Source organism: Lactuca saligna, chromosome 7 (genome assembly GCF_052625555.1).
Source record: "Lactuca saligna cultivar CGN05327 chromosome 7, ASM5262555v1, whole genome shotgun sequence".
NCBI lineage: Eukaryota > Viridiplantae > Streptophyta > Magnoliopsida > Asterales > Asteraceae > Lactuca > Lactuca saligna.
Genome location: NC_136423.1, coordinates 101,215,629 through 101,230,048, shown reverse-complemented (window position 1 = coordinate 101,230,048; position 14,420 = coordinate 101,215,629). Strand labels below are relative to the sequence as shown.

General features: G+C 41.3%; 1 pseudogene; it reads right to left on the bottom strand.

The window, feature by feature from the left end:
- Positions 1-1,990: 1,990 nt before the first annotated feature.
- On the bottom strand, positions 1,991-13,778 carry LOC145007139 (putative alpha-mannosidase At5g13980; annotated as a pseudogene).
- Between the last annotated feature and the right edge of the window lie 642 nt (positions 13,779-14,420).

Sequence of the window (14,420 nt, the reverse complement as noted above, 5' to 3'; positions counted from 1 at the left end):
TTTCAGGTCTGACTTGACAATTGTGAATAAGCACAAAACCAGCCTAAGTTCGTTCACATGCCTCTACCAATTACAATTTCAATTACGAACGTAGAAAGCCTGTTTGCCCCAATTTTGACATTTTGCTTGACCCACAAGAACAACGACTTAATCATTTCAGTTAAAATCCAATTCCGATATCAATCGTTCTAAACATACATCGCTGATTGTAGTCATAATGTTTTTTTTTACTATTTCGTATTGACCACCAAAAACACCAATTTTAATCGATTCCAGATCAATAACCATATTCTTCATCAGTTCTTCAAAGAACGAATATGAACTCCAAACCAAGAATCCGATAATCCCAGCGAAGCGATTCAGTCTTCACATCCTATTGGTTCGTCTGTTTATCACCAGACTTCGAGATTAGCATTCAATCAAACACCAAATCGATTCACATAAAGCAATTTCCATATTGAATTCATTAGGTCAAACTTGATACAATCACCATCGTTATTAGTTCTTGATGTTCGTCAAAGCATACCCAATCAAAGATTCACAAATATTGTTCTCAAACAAATCGATTGAAACAGATTGGTCATTCAACCACAAGATCGTACAAGAAGTAACAAGATTGATCGAATATTGATCACAAAATGAATCGAAAACATGAAACACGCAATAACACGAACTCAATTATCAAGAAGATTAAATCGATTGAAAGATTTTGCGATCAAAACTATGGAAAACATGAACTTAACTTTTTGAATCGATTAAAACACTAGAACACTTAATCGAAACGCATTATTTGAATCATGAATTTTGTTTTGAGAATCGAGTACATGCGATATTGACACTGATATAATTTCTAAAGGATGAGCATGGACGAAAAACTTGGGCTTATTTAGTGAAACTTATGAACAAAAAGAACCAGATCTATAGGCCAAAATGAATGAACTTGATCCACGAAGCAAACAATTGATTTTGGACTAAGCAATGATCAGATCCAACTATGAGAATGAATAAACAATACGAGATGGATTAAAAAGAAATACCCAGATGAACAGAAAAATAGCATAAATTTCCATGAACAGTAGGTTAAATTGAATTCCGGTTCCAAGAGGCCAAAACATCAATAATCTTCAATAACTTGTGCAGAAAATCATCAAACCAAGAACCGATACTTCAAAAATCAATAGATCTTCAAAGACCTGCTCTGATACCACTTGTTGGGATTAAAACCCTAATTAAGATTTGATGAACAAGATGCGGGAAATAAGAACAAACACAAATATGAAGATTATGTCGAATGATCACTCGATTTATTGAATTGTGAGGAACAAATTACACTTAAGAAAATAAGAATCTAACTCTACAAGAAACCTCACAACGTGGCGGCTACATTTTGCCTCACTCTTAACCCTAATTGTGAATAATACATGACTATTTATAGGGAAAAGACAAGTCTTGGGCTTTTAACCTAGAATTATTCACAGGGTCCCATTGCCATCATCCATGGAGTGCTTTGAAACCCTACAAGAATCCATTGTATAGGCAAATTTCTAGCTTTTAATGCAGTTCCACTTGGTTGATATTCAATTCCATCAACTACCCCTAGCCATAGCAAGCACAGAATCACAGTTGCCAATGTTACAACTCCAAAAGCCGCTCAATAAAACCTCTGGAATTAGTCCCTTTATATCAGCCAAGGGTATAAAAAGAAAATTACTAAAGGATATAGAAATTAGAACCTGAAATATAAGAGAGTAAACTGAGGTTTCTCAGCCAAACTATGGAAGCAATCCCTTCTCAGATCTTTAAATGCATCCTAATAGAATACAATGAAGTTACTATTCTAAGATTGCATCATTTACCTTAATCTATGACATTATTAATGTGAAAGAAAAACATTTTTGTTATAAAGAAAAGTCAAAAAGATTTTTTTTGTTGATAAATAACAGTCTATAGGAATAAAAGAGCATACTACACAGAAGGGTGTTGGTTCCTTTTATTGAACACCATGGGATTCACCACTTGTGCCCCAGTAGTGCAACCTGTTTTCACATTGGGAGTGAAACCAGGAAAAAAATATGTAATCTTCTTATTTGTGACTGTTTTAGGGTTCTAAATCACAGATCTTTAGTTTACAGTCAGAATTAGCAAGAATGTTTTTGTGTTTTAAATCTCAATGAAACACATTTGCTGCACACATGACAAGCAATCAAACACAAAAGTATGCGTATCTGATGCATATATTTGCACATTCATACAAGTATTTGTAGGTATCAGTCACAATACCACAAGAACATATATCTTATCAAAAGTATGCCCAATTGACGACATATCAACCATACAAAATTTATCAATTCTAAGGAATTTGAACGTAAATCAGATGAGAAGAAAAAACCTGGAAGAGATTGTTGAGAGAGTGTAAGAGGCAAAATTGTAAATTCTGTTTTTCATGAGGCTGTGCAATTGAGCTTTTATCTTCATATCAAGTACAAAAAAAAGTTAAAAAGATGTTATTTAGTGTGTTAAAGAAACTTGCATGTAGTAGTGTATTACCTTCCTCTTTGCAAATAGTTTCTGTAATTCAACACTTGTCATAACTGAAAGATCTTTGTCCTCTCCAACCTAGAGCCAGAAGAAAATATATATATATATATATATAAATATACAAATATAATTTTATCGTGTTTCAAAACACAATTAAATGAATTTATGTAATAATAATAATAATAATAATAATAATAATAATAATAATAATAATAATAATAATAATAACAATAATAATAATAATAATAATAATAATAATAATAATAATAATAATAATAATAATAATAATAATAATAATAATAAGAAAGATCAACCACCTCATATAAGTTTGCTAACCGAAGAAGAATTTTTCCATCTTCCAGCTCCTGAGTTAAGAAAATAAAGTTTTTTCTCAAGCTTTGTAGGCTATTTTCAAAGATTCGAATGAAGAAGGAGGGCATTTACATCTTTTTACATGGTTTACCTGGAGTGTTAACAATGCTACATTATCAGGGAGACTGTAGGAGGAATCCATTCCTGAAAATGTGGACACCTGGAAATTTGTCCTTGTTTTTTCGTCCTGTAAAATATAATAAAATTAATTGATAAGTAACATTTTTTATGGATTTTTAAAGAAACATTTAACAAAAAAAAATATTCAATCACCTGCTCAGTGAACGCCAAAAGAAGTGGAGAGTATATTTCTTGACCATAGGATCGGCGCCACTTGGCACCCTCTCCAATTTGACTTATAGAAAATGCTTGCAGTTAATCCTCTACAATCGTTACCAACGCAAACTGTTTCATTAAGTGCCTCTGCAACACCTTTTCCATCATCATAAAGCAATCTCCTAAAAAAGAGATTATTCGTGTTTATATATATTATGGCTGATTTAATTTTTTTGATTGTTGATTTTGATGAAAATGTGAATGGAAAGAAAAGACATACCTATGAAGCACTAACTCCAATTGCCCATCAATAATGTTGGATCCACCTACGGATCTATCTACTAAAAGTGAGAGCTCACTAGTTTCGTCTTTTAGGTAAATTCCAAGATTGACCTTTAGAAATAACACAAGTTTGTGAAACGTTTCTTTAAAAATTTTCCATTAATGGAGCATTGAATATTAATAGCAAAGGGCATGTTGATTCAAAATGACAGTTATCTTGATAATGGATATTGAAAAAAGGAAACATACAGGATAATAATTTCCAGCAATAGGTTGATTCACTTCAAGATCCCAATCCTCTCTATAGTCTCGAATCTGCCACAAAAAAAATATATAATTTTGATCACATTTTCTTTAAATACCTACTTAGATGTTTAATGTGAGTAATACCCTTTGAAGAAAATCTCTCCCATTAGAATCTATGTAAAATGTTTTATTGCTCTTCATGGTGGTTGTGATCTGAGTTACAATTTCTTTCCTAACTCCATCATCAACAGGTATGGGGCCCACCTGAAAAAGTTGAGATTATCAGTAATGAACAACAATTAGACAAGTAAAGAAAAATGAACTTACTGTAAATTCCACTTCAGCATGATCCTTATTCTTGAACACTCTAGTGATCTGGACAGAAGGGTAAAATGGTCATTTCAGACGGTTCAATTAGTCCAACAAGGAAAAAAATGAGTTCATATAGCACTACTTTATCCATTACCTGGTAAATCCATGGATTTATTTTCTGATGTACTTCATCATATATTGGCCCATTCAAAACCTTTATGGGAGTCTGTAATTTCAATGAAGAATATTAAAATTAAAATCTAGCTATAAAGTATCAACTATAAGACACATAGATATATCAGAAGAAATTATATAATATATACCTGCTCCTATGTATCAATAGAATATGTACCATTTGGACGGAAAATATATGCTCCAGGTGCCTAAATTAAACAAGTTAGGAGCTCAATTGTTAATATAAAAAACTTGTTGTAACGACCGAAAAATACAAAAAATTTAAATTTTTCAAAAACAACCCGATTTCATTAAATTGTTTACAAAAAGGTTTCCAATACAAATCGTTTAGAGTATTCCCAGAATCACATTGCTTCAAAATCATGAGGAGCGGTACGATCATGCCTTCGCCTTGCTACAGTTTCCTGAAGAACCTGAAAAACATTAAACCACAACTGTAAGTCCGAAAGCTTAGTGAGATACCCCCAAAATACCAACCACATATACGCCCTTCCAGGCAACGACCTTCCGCTCCAAAACATATTGCCTTCCGGCCCATAACATATAAAACATACATATCATAACAGAACACTGAACAGCCATGCATATCGGGTCTACTGTGTGACTGGTCCGCCGTATCGGCCTTTAGTCCACCGGATCCATCCTCCGAGTCTAGTCATGTCCTTCGAGTCTACAGTGTGGTTGGTCCGCCCGCACTGTGCCTTCAACTCACCTGGTCCACTCTCTGAGTCTACAGTATGACTGGTCCGCCCGCATCGATCCTTCAGTCGGTCTGGTCCACTCTCCGAGCCTCGGCACATCTGGTCCGCCCGCGTGGGGCCTACAACATATCCGGACCGCTCGCTGGGCCTTCGGAACAACCGGTCCGCCCTGGGTATCTTGGCCTACAGCACAAAGCAGGATCGCCTCAACCCATCTCCAGTCCAAACAACCATGTACACATAAACATTTAATCATATAACAGTTCACATTCAAACAAGTCGATCTAACAGATCACATAGCATAACATACTCTAAGCAGGATACCGACCTAACAAGTCATTAGCATAGCATTTCCCTATCTCTCAAGATACTGATCTCAATCAGGTCTCTAACATATACCGTCCTAACTCTGAGGATGCAAGCATATCACAACAACAAAATAATAACAACTACCCGGATCTCAATCCGATAAGGGCCGGCCTTGGTGCCTTAGACCCTATTGATATAGTGAGGATAACTCACCTCGAAACTGCCGGCTGAAAGGATAAGATCCCGCTGCTCCAACTCTGAAACGAACTCTTCCACTGAACACCAAAACATTCAATTCAATAAATACCCTTAGTTACCAAAATACCCCTGGAAGACAACTGGTCAACCTTGGACAAGGTCAAAGTCAACCCCTGACTGTCCCTACTCGCCGAGTCAACCCGATGACTCGCCGAGTTCCTATGCTCAGAACTTCCCTCCATCAGCGACCCAACTCGTCGAGTCACCCCAAGACTCGTCGAGTCCAACAACTCTGAGTCCACTCGCACCCAACTCACCGAGTCATCCCTTGACTCACCGATTCTCGACTCAACCAAGAAATATTGGGACTCTTCGACAAGACTCGCCGAGTCCAAGAACAGACTCGCCGAGTCTAAGGCTATCTTCAACCTACTCGCCGAGTTGTTCTTCCAACTCACCGAGTTCCAGGCCATCTTCAAGCAACTCGTCGAGTCCACCCATGTGACTCGCCGAGTATCACCGATCTGAATCAATTCAGAAGCACTCAAGAAAGAGATCTAGGCCTTATTCACCTTAGAACTAAGGTTTGGGACATGATAGCTCCATTAACAACACAAGAACAGGGGCTTTAATGCTCTTAAGATCTTCTCCACTCCAGATCTGAGGTAGCAACCTCAGATCCATCCTTCAAACTCAAGATGTCACACAACTAAGCTTCCCACACAACCCCAAAATGAGAATCTAGGAGAACATAGCCCAAGAACGAAAGTATTACCTCCAAAGAAGGCCCCAACAACAATGAAACTCGAATCCAAGCAAAGCCCTTTGATCCAAGCCTCTTCTCCTTCAAGATTTCTTCAACAAGCACCTCTCCAAGCTCCAATTTGCTCAACAATGGGGTTCCTCCACGAAATTAGGGTTTCTGGGACTCAAGGGGGATCAAGGAGGCTGTGGAGGAACATAATGATCTTTATATAGGGCTCATTCCCCGGATTTAGGGTTTTCTTCGCCCAGCACCTACTCGTCGAGTCCATCTTTGGACTCGCCGAGTAGGTCGCTTGACACACGACCACAGTCGCGACTCTATTCACCGAGTCCATCCATGGACTCGCCGAGTCGCCCTTCAAGATTTACACTTTTAGCCCTTCAACTCTATTCTTGCTATCCCGGGATGTTACAATTCTCCCCCACTTAAATTAGGCTTCGTCCTCGAAGCTTATGAAAACTCAACTCCAAAATACTCCCACGACGTGCCACTTGGCTTTAACTGGACCAGGTCCCTCAAGGCACAACCATAGAAACCAGAAGCTCACTTTCTCCCTTCATGCGGTGTCCCAACCACCTACTCAACCCGGGCACCAACTGTACCCTCTGATAGCCGCACTCAACAACCGAGAATTACCCATGATGCCTTACTGCTCCAATTCTCATCATTCACTTGACTCATATGGTTAGAAAACCATGAACCATTGGATCCCCGATCTGAATCCCACTCTATCCATTCCATGACGACAGAAAGACCCATTCTTCAATCCCGGAGCAACTCCCCCGAGTTCTCCTCTTGCAATCACACACACATGCTGATCTAGCTCTAGCACCCTCAGGTTTGGAAAACCCGATACATTGATGATATCCTCAAACATCCCTCCAGGATGAACCACTAATACATACCCAAAACCCTAATCAAAATCTCACTGAGAGTCCAAGACTCTCTCCCTGCATCCCTTCCGAACCCCTCTCCCTGGCTCTACGCCTGCGGAATTCCCTCCGCGCCCTGAGCAGACATCTCAAGTCGAATGAGCTTTTATTCCACTGCCGCAAACACGCTACTCAAAAACCATCGACGGACCACTCCAATCATAACTCTACACTGCCGCTTTCACTTCCGTGAATTCGCACTCCCTTTCGGAATTTCATTCCTCCCTCTTTCCTTACCAAGGAAACCACTCGTCCGCCTTGTCACCATGACAGGTACTATGGTGCTCACCCCACGCTACACTACCTCTTTAAAGCGTACCCGACATCCGTACATCACCACTACTCCGACTCTCATCGCAGGGACTCTCAAGCCCATGCACTACCTTCACTGCTCAAGATCGCTACCCGGGGCCAGACCTCCCAATGTAATCACACTGCAACATACGCAACCCATAACGTCGAACCGATCCAACAGTACTCGCAGAGTCTTCAGCATGACTGGACCGCCTCCCCAGGCCTTCAGCCAATCTAGACCACTCTCAGAACCTTCAACCAATCTGACTGGACCGTCCTCCGAGCCTTCGGCCTGACTGGTTCGCCTACCGGCCTTCAGTCTATCCGGACCGCTCAACAATCATTCATCATTCCGAGCTATCTCTTCGGGAAATCCTCCCATGCATGTCGTTCTAGCTCTCTAGGGGTTCCGAACTCTATCTCCATCATACATACTCAATCCCAGCCTGCTCCCAGGCCTTCCACAATCAAATGCCCAAGGTCTGTATTCCGCCCCGCATGCCTGTTACTCACCCATACGAGCCTGCTCTCGGCTGATAGAAATACCGCTGAATTCCCCAAGCAACTAAGCAACCTCTCAAGCCTAACGACCATCCGGAGAATTTCCAATTCTCCCCCACTTAAGACACTGACAATTAATCACCGATCGCCATCACCGATCTCCTAAAGCAACCTTGCAGAAGACCAACACTTACACGCAAAATGTTTCTCCCCGGCGCTAACAACTTCCATAAAAATCATGTTTCCACACTGAGCAACCCGCTCGAAAGGAACCCAATCTTCAAATATCCACCCCTCAGACTTCAGAGGCTACCTGACATTCAAACCAACGCCGCATCCGCTACTAATCCTCACAGAGATAATCCACAATAGCTCGAAGTACTAATCCATAACCATATCGATCCTTCAGGGAACAAAGGATACCAAAACGAAATCTCGAACACAACTCGTCAAACCCTCAAGGAACAACGGATACCACATGAAAACCCGAAACGCAATTCCATAACCATCCAACGAGACTAGCAGATAACGTTACTCCACAATAATCATAAATAATCAAAACAACATAAAGAAACATACCCGCAGCAGCAAGCTGAAAAGCACGACCCTAAGCCCTTGGGGGCTCCGCTCCACCCTGACCTCCATCTATGATCCTCAACGTAGTCGGTGTTGGAGCCTGCACCGGTCCTGCAGCAAGCTGTGGACAGTTGACCCTCAAATGTCCAACCTTATGACAATGATAACGTATCCTCAAATCCCGAACCGGCACTGACTGCCGACAATCCCTCGCATAGTGTCCCTCCTTTCCGCACTTGCGGCATGCTATACTGGACCGATAAACTCCAGCATGACCCCTTCCACACTTTCCATAGACGTGGCTACCCTGATCTCCCATCCTAGAATCAACGGTCTTAGACCGTTTCGTCGCCGGCTGCGACTGAACCGGAGCTTGCCTCAGCTCACGCATCTGCAACTCAATCTCTAACTCACGCCGCCTGGCGGCCTCCTGTAACTCCAGCAAGGTCCCGCATCTCTGCGCAGACACAAACTGTCTGATGTCTCTCTTTAGCATACTCAGATATCGGGACATCTGAGCCTGCTCCGAAGCGAACTCAGGGCAAAACATCGCCCTCTCAGTAAACATCCTGGTGATTTCCGTCACCGACTCCGAATCCTGTTTCAGCTCCAAGAACTCCTGACCCAACCTCTCCCTCTCGACCTGCGGAACATATCGAGTGCTGAACATCTCTTTGAACTGATCCCATGAAATCGCAATCATCTGCGCATCCGAGTACGACCCCGTGGTCAATCTCCACCAATCCTTTGCCCCGAGCCTTAACAGGTTCAGAGCGCACCTCACCCTCTGATCAGCAAGGCATGAACACGTGAAGAAACATCCCTCCACATCTGATAACCATCTCATAGCAACGATCGGATCCTGAACTCCACCAAAAGTGGGAGGCTTCATATTATCGAAGTCCTGATACTGAAAACCTCTACTAGCTCCTCCCCCTGCCACTGCTACAGCTGCTGTAGCCGCCGCGACAGCCGTCTCCGTGAGAGCCGCATAGCGCTCATCAAAATACTCCACCATGGCGGTCTTGATCGACCCAAACAACTCCGGCAGCTCAGCCCGAAACAATGCAGCAACCTCATCATGCAGGATCTCACGAATCCTCGCATCCAACTCGTGCGTACTCATCTGACTGACAACCTCGGGCTGTACAGACCCACCCGGAACTCCCTCTCCTGCTCCTAATCCTGACCCGGATCCACTCCCAGCGTGCCCTGAAATCTCCATACTGAAAATAAAACACCAAAATCTCAGACATTTCCCACTATCCCAGGAACCAGCTCTCATCCCAACCCTAGAGGTCATGGTTTCCCTGATACGCATATGGGTCCGTGCTTTCAGTAGTACGGGCCCATACTACCTTCCACACCTACCCATATTTGTATGAAGTACTTCCACAACACCCTAGCGACATACATAACAACGCTCTATCCTCACAACTAGAGGAACACTAGAAATCTCTCACAAGAAAATCCTAGGCTAGCAGGCATCATAAATCAGGCAACACATCGAGAAATCCTGAAGATCGCTAGCCTAACTCTAACATTCTGTTCTATCAAAGCTCAATAAAACAAATATCATGTATGGTATTTTGGGGTTACTTACTGGCTCCGACTGATCGTACCTCCGCGTCCTCCTTTACTTATTTTGAAAACCATTTTAAATTCTCTTTTGAAAACCCTCCTCAATTTGAGACTGGAGTCACACAAGTGTTCCTCCAATTCACTCAAACCAAGGCTCTGATACCAACTTGTAACGACCGAAAAATACAACCAATTTAAATTTTTCAAAAACAACCCGATTTCATTAAATTGTTTACTAAAAGGTTTCCAATACAAATCGTTTAGAGTATTCCCAGAATCACATTGCTTCAAAATCATGAGGAGCGGTACGATCACGCCTTTGCCTTGCTACAGTTTCCTGAAGAACCTGAAAAACATTAAAACACAACTGTAAGCCCGAAAGCTTAGTGAGATACCCCCAAAATACCAACCACATATACGCCCTTCCAGGCAACGACCTTCCGCTCCAAAACATATTGCCTTCCGGCCCATAACATATAAAACATACATATCATAACAGAACATTGAACAGCCATGCATATCGGGTCTACTGTGTGACTGGTCCGCCGTATCGGCCTTTAGTCCACCGGATCCATCCTCCGAGTCTAGTCCGCACTGGGCCTTCAACTCACCTGGTCCACTCTCTGAGTCTACAGTATGACTGGTCCGCCCGCATCGAGCCTTCAGTCGGTCTGGTCCACTTTCCGAGCCTCGGCACATCTGGTCCGCCCACGTGGGGCCTACAACATATCCGGACCGCTCGCTGGGCCTTCGGAACAACCGGTCTGCCCTGAGTATCTTGGCCTACAGCACAAAGCAGGACCGCCTCAACCCATCTCCAGTCCAAACAACCATGTACACATAAACATTTAATCATATAACAGTTCACATTCAAACAAGCTGATCTAACAGATCCTATAGCATAACATACTCTAAGCAGGATACCGACCTAACAAGTCATTAGCATAGCATCAACCTATCTCTCAGGATACTGATCTCAATTAGGTCTCTAACATATACCGTCCTAACTCTCAGGATGCAAGCATATCACAACAACAAAATAATAACAACTACCCGGATCTCAATCCGATAAGGGCCGGCCTTGGTGCCTTAGACCCTGTTGATATAGTGAGGATAACTCACCTCGAAACTATCGGCTGAAAGGATAAGATCCCACTGCTCCAACTCTGAAATGAACTCTTCCACTGAACACCAAAACATTCAATTTAATAAATACCCTTAGTTACCAAAATACCCCTGGAAGACAACTGGTCAACCTTGGACAAGGTCAAAGTCAACCCCTGACTGTCCCTACTCGCCGAGTCAACCCGATGACTCGCCGAGTCCCTATGCTCATAACTTCCCTCCATCAGCGACCCAACTCGCCGAGTCACCCCAAGACTCGTCGAGTCCAACAACTCTGAGTCCACTCGCACCCAACTCACCGAGTCATCCCTTGACTCACCGATTCTCAACTCAACCAGGAAATATTGGGACTCTTCGACAAGACTCGCCGAGTCTAAGGCTATCTTCAACCTACTCGCCGAGTTGTTCTTCCAACTCGCCGAGTTCCAGGCCATCTTCAAGCAACTCGTCGAGTCCACCCATGTGACTCGCCGAGTATCACCGATCTGAATCAATTCAGAAGCACTCCAGACCATGCAATTGATCCAAAACATAGATCCAACCTCCTACAATCCATCCATCACGTAAAGTGGCAAACTTTACGTGAATCTAAAGAGATCTAGGCCTTATTCACCTTAGAACTAAGGTTTGGGACATGATAGCTCCATTAACAACACAAGAACAGGGGCTTTAATGATCTTAAGATGTTCTCCACTCCAGATCTGAGGTAGCAACCTCAGATCCATCCTTCAAACTCAAGATGTCACACAACTAAGCTTCCCACACAACCCCAAAATGAGAATCTAGGAGAACACAGCCCAAGAACGAAAGTATTACCTCCAAAGAAGGCCCCAACAGCAATGAAACTCGAATCCAAGCAAAGCCCTTTGATCCAAGCCTCTTCTCCTTCAAGATTTTTTCAACAAGCACCTCTCCAAGCTCCAATTTGCTCAACAATGGGGTTCCTCCACGAAATTAGGGTTTCTGGGACTCAAGGGGGATCAAGGAGGCTGTGGAGGAACATAATGATCTTTATATAGGGCTCATTCCCCGGATTTAGGGTTTTCTTCGCCCAGCACCTACTCGCCGAGTCCATCTTTGGACTCGCTGAGTAGGTCGCTTGACACATGACCACAGTCGCGACTCTAATCGCCGAGTCCATCCATGGACTCGCCGAGTCGCCCTTCAAGATTTACACTTTTAGCCCTTCAACTCTATTCTTGCAATCCCGGGATGTTACACTTGTACCAATAACATTATTTACAAAATAGAAAAAGAAAAATAATAAATAAGATAAGGAAAATAAAGTTACCTGCACTTCTATAGTTCCTTCAAATCCAGCATAAAAGCTGTATGATTGCTTCACAGAGGCAGTGATCTTTCATAAACCAAAATAACACAGGTTAGTGCACAGTAAAAGATTAAATAACAATACTAATAATAATACATAACTTAACTTACTATATTTTATATAACGTCAAAAAATAGGTTCATTTTTGCTAATTTGGGTGATTAACTATTTTATTTTCCAATTAGCTTATTAGCAAAAATAAGATAGTTGGTTGCTATATTATGCAAAAAAAAAAATGAAAGGTAAATATACTTACAGAGCTTCGACTGTTAACATACTGAGAAACCTTTCCTTCACTTCCAGAATAGATTAACTTCAAATTTCCTGTTCCTACTTCTATCCCATCTTTTCCTGTTTTAGTATGATTGTAAAATGCTTCATTTACAGAATTCCATGCTGCAAAAAAAAATTATATCACTAGATAAATTCTGTTCAAAATTCGAAAATCAATGTATATTATGTAAAATATTGTTAATTTTATTTTTACCTAGCTTTTTTGTGCTTGAAACGACGTATGTGGTAAATCCCAGAGGTGGAACAGATGCTGTAAATTCAAGTTAATACTTGGAAATTGAGCTTGGTGATTTGCCTGTATATGCAGTGGTGTAGTAGTTTCTAAGGGCAGTAGCATCATTTACTATGGGGAGAAGTTGATGCCTACTTCTTTTCCATTGGAGTCATGGACAACAATATTCTTGCTCACAACCTGTTAGATATTCACATATAAGACGCATAATATATTATTATTGTTATTATTCTCCCAAAAAAAAGTGATTAAGATGAAACCAAAAGTTCAAAACTTAAAATGATACTCACTGGAAGTCTTATAACATCATATCTCTTCCACCCTCGGGAATTGTAGACAACAACCTCCTACAATATAAAAATCAATATTCCATATTTCCATTTCACATTTATGTAGATATACAGAATATAATAGTTTTTGTTGACTTTCATGAAGAAGATAAAAATATAAAGCATCTCATTACCAATTTTTTGTCAGATGATAGATCCGTTTCAGTTGGAGAGCAATAGCTTATGAAAATGATCTTGTAGTTGGCTTTATCTTTAGGGACACCCCACTCTCTGTAAGGTAAATGTCTTCCATCATTAAGTTGGATTCGAGGTGAAGTAATAGGAGGTCCACCAGGTGATCCACAAACCCTAGGAGGTGGCGGTTTGATTCGTGTATAAATCCATCCTAGAAAACCACCAACCACAACAATTGCTACCTTTGCAATCATTGCTACATAGAAGAAGAAGAAGAAGAAGAAGAAGAAGAAGAAGAAGAAAACACTGTAAGAACATGTAAGTATGGGATTGAGCTATTCCAAGAAATTTAATTTGGCTATGTTGAATATATTTGATTTTCTGATAGAATTCTAAGTTTTACAGAGGGATGTGGGTTCTTTAACTACAAACATGTTTTTGAACTTTTGATTCCTCTTTCCTATAATTTTTAGAAACTCGTATCAACAACTAATTGCAGATCGAGTTTACATAAAGGATTAAAATACCTGGAAAAAAGTACAGAGCATGAGAAGGAAACAACCAAGAATGCTTGCTTTCCAACGCCATCATCTTCTTGCATTGTCACATAATGCTATTAGGGTTTCATCTGCAATTTATTCTTGAACAACTTCTACTTCCTTAAATTTCTTCAAATCAAAGTTGTTAGGTGTGGGCTATGTGGCAAGAAGAGGCGGTGAGGGGCGGAGACGGTGGAGATGGGTGAGGGGCGGAGACGAACGAGGGGATATGTGAGAGAACTGATGGAAACAAGGTAGAAGAGAAGCTCATGAGTAGTTGTAGTAGGTGGAGTAATGTACAGGGGAAGCGGATTAGGGACACAGTCGCTGGTGCTGATGAGTCTCAATGGTCGGCGA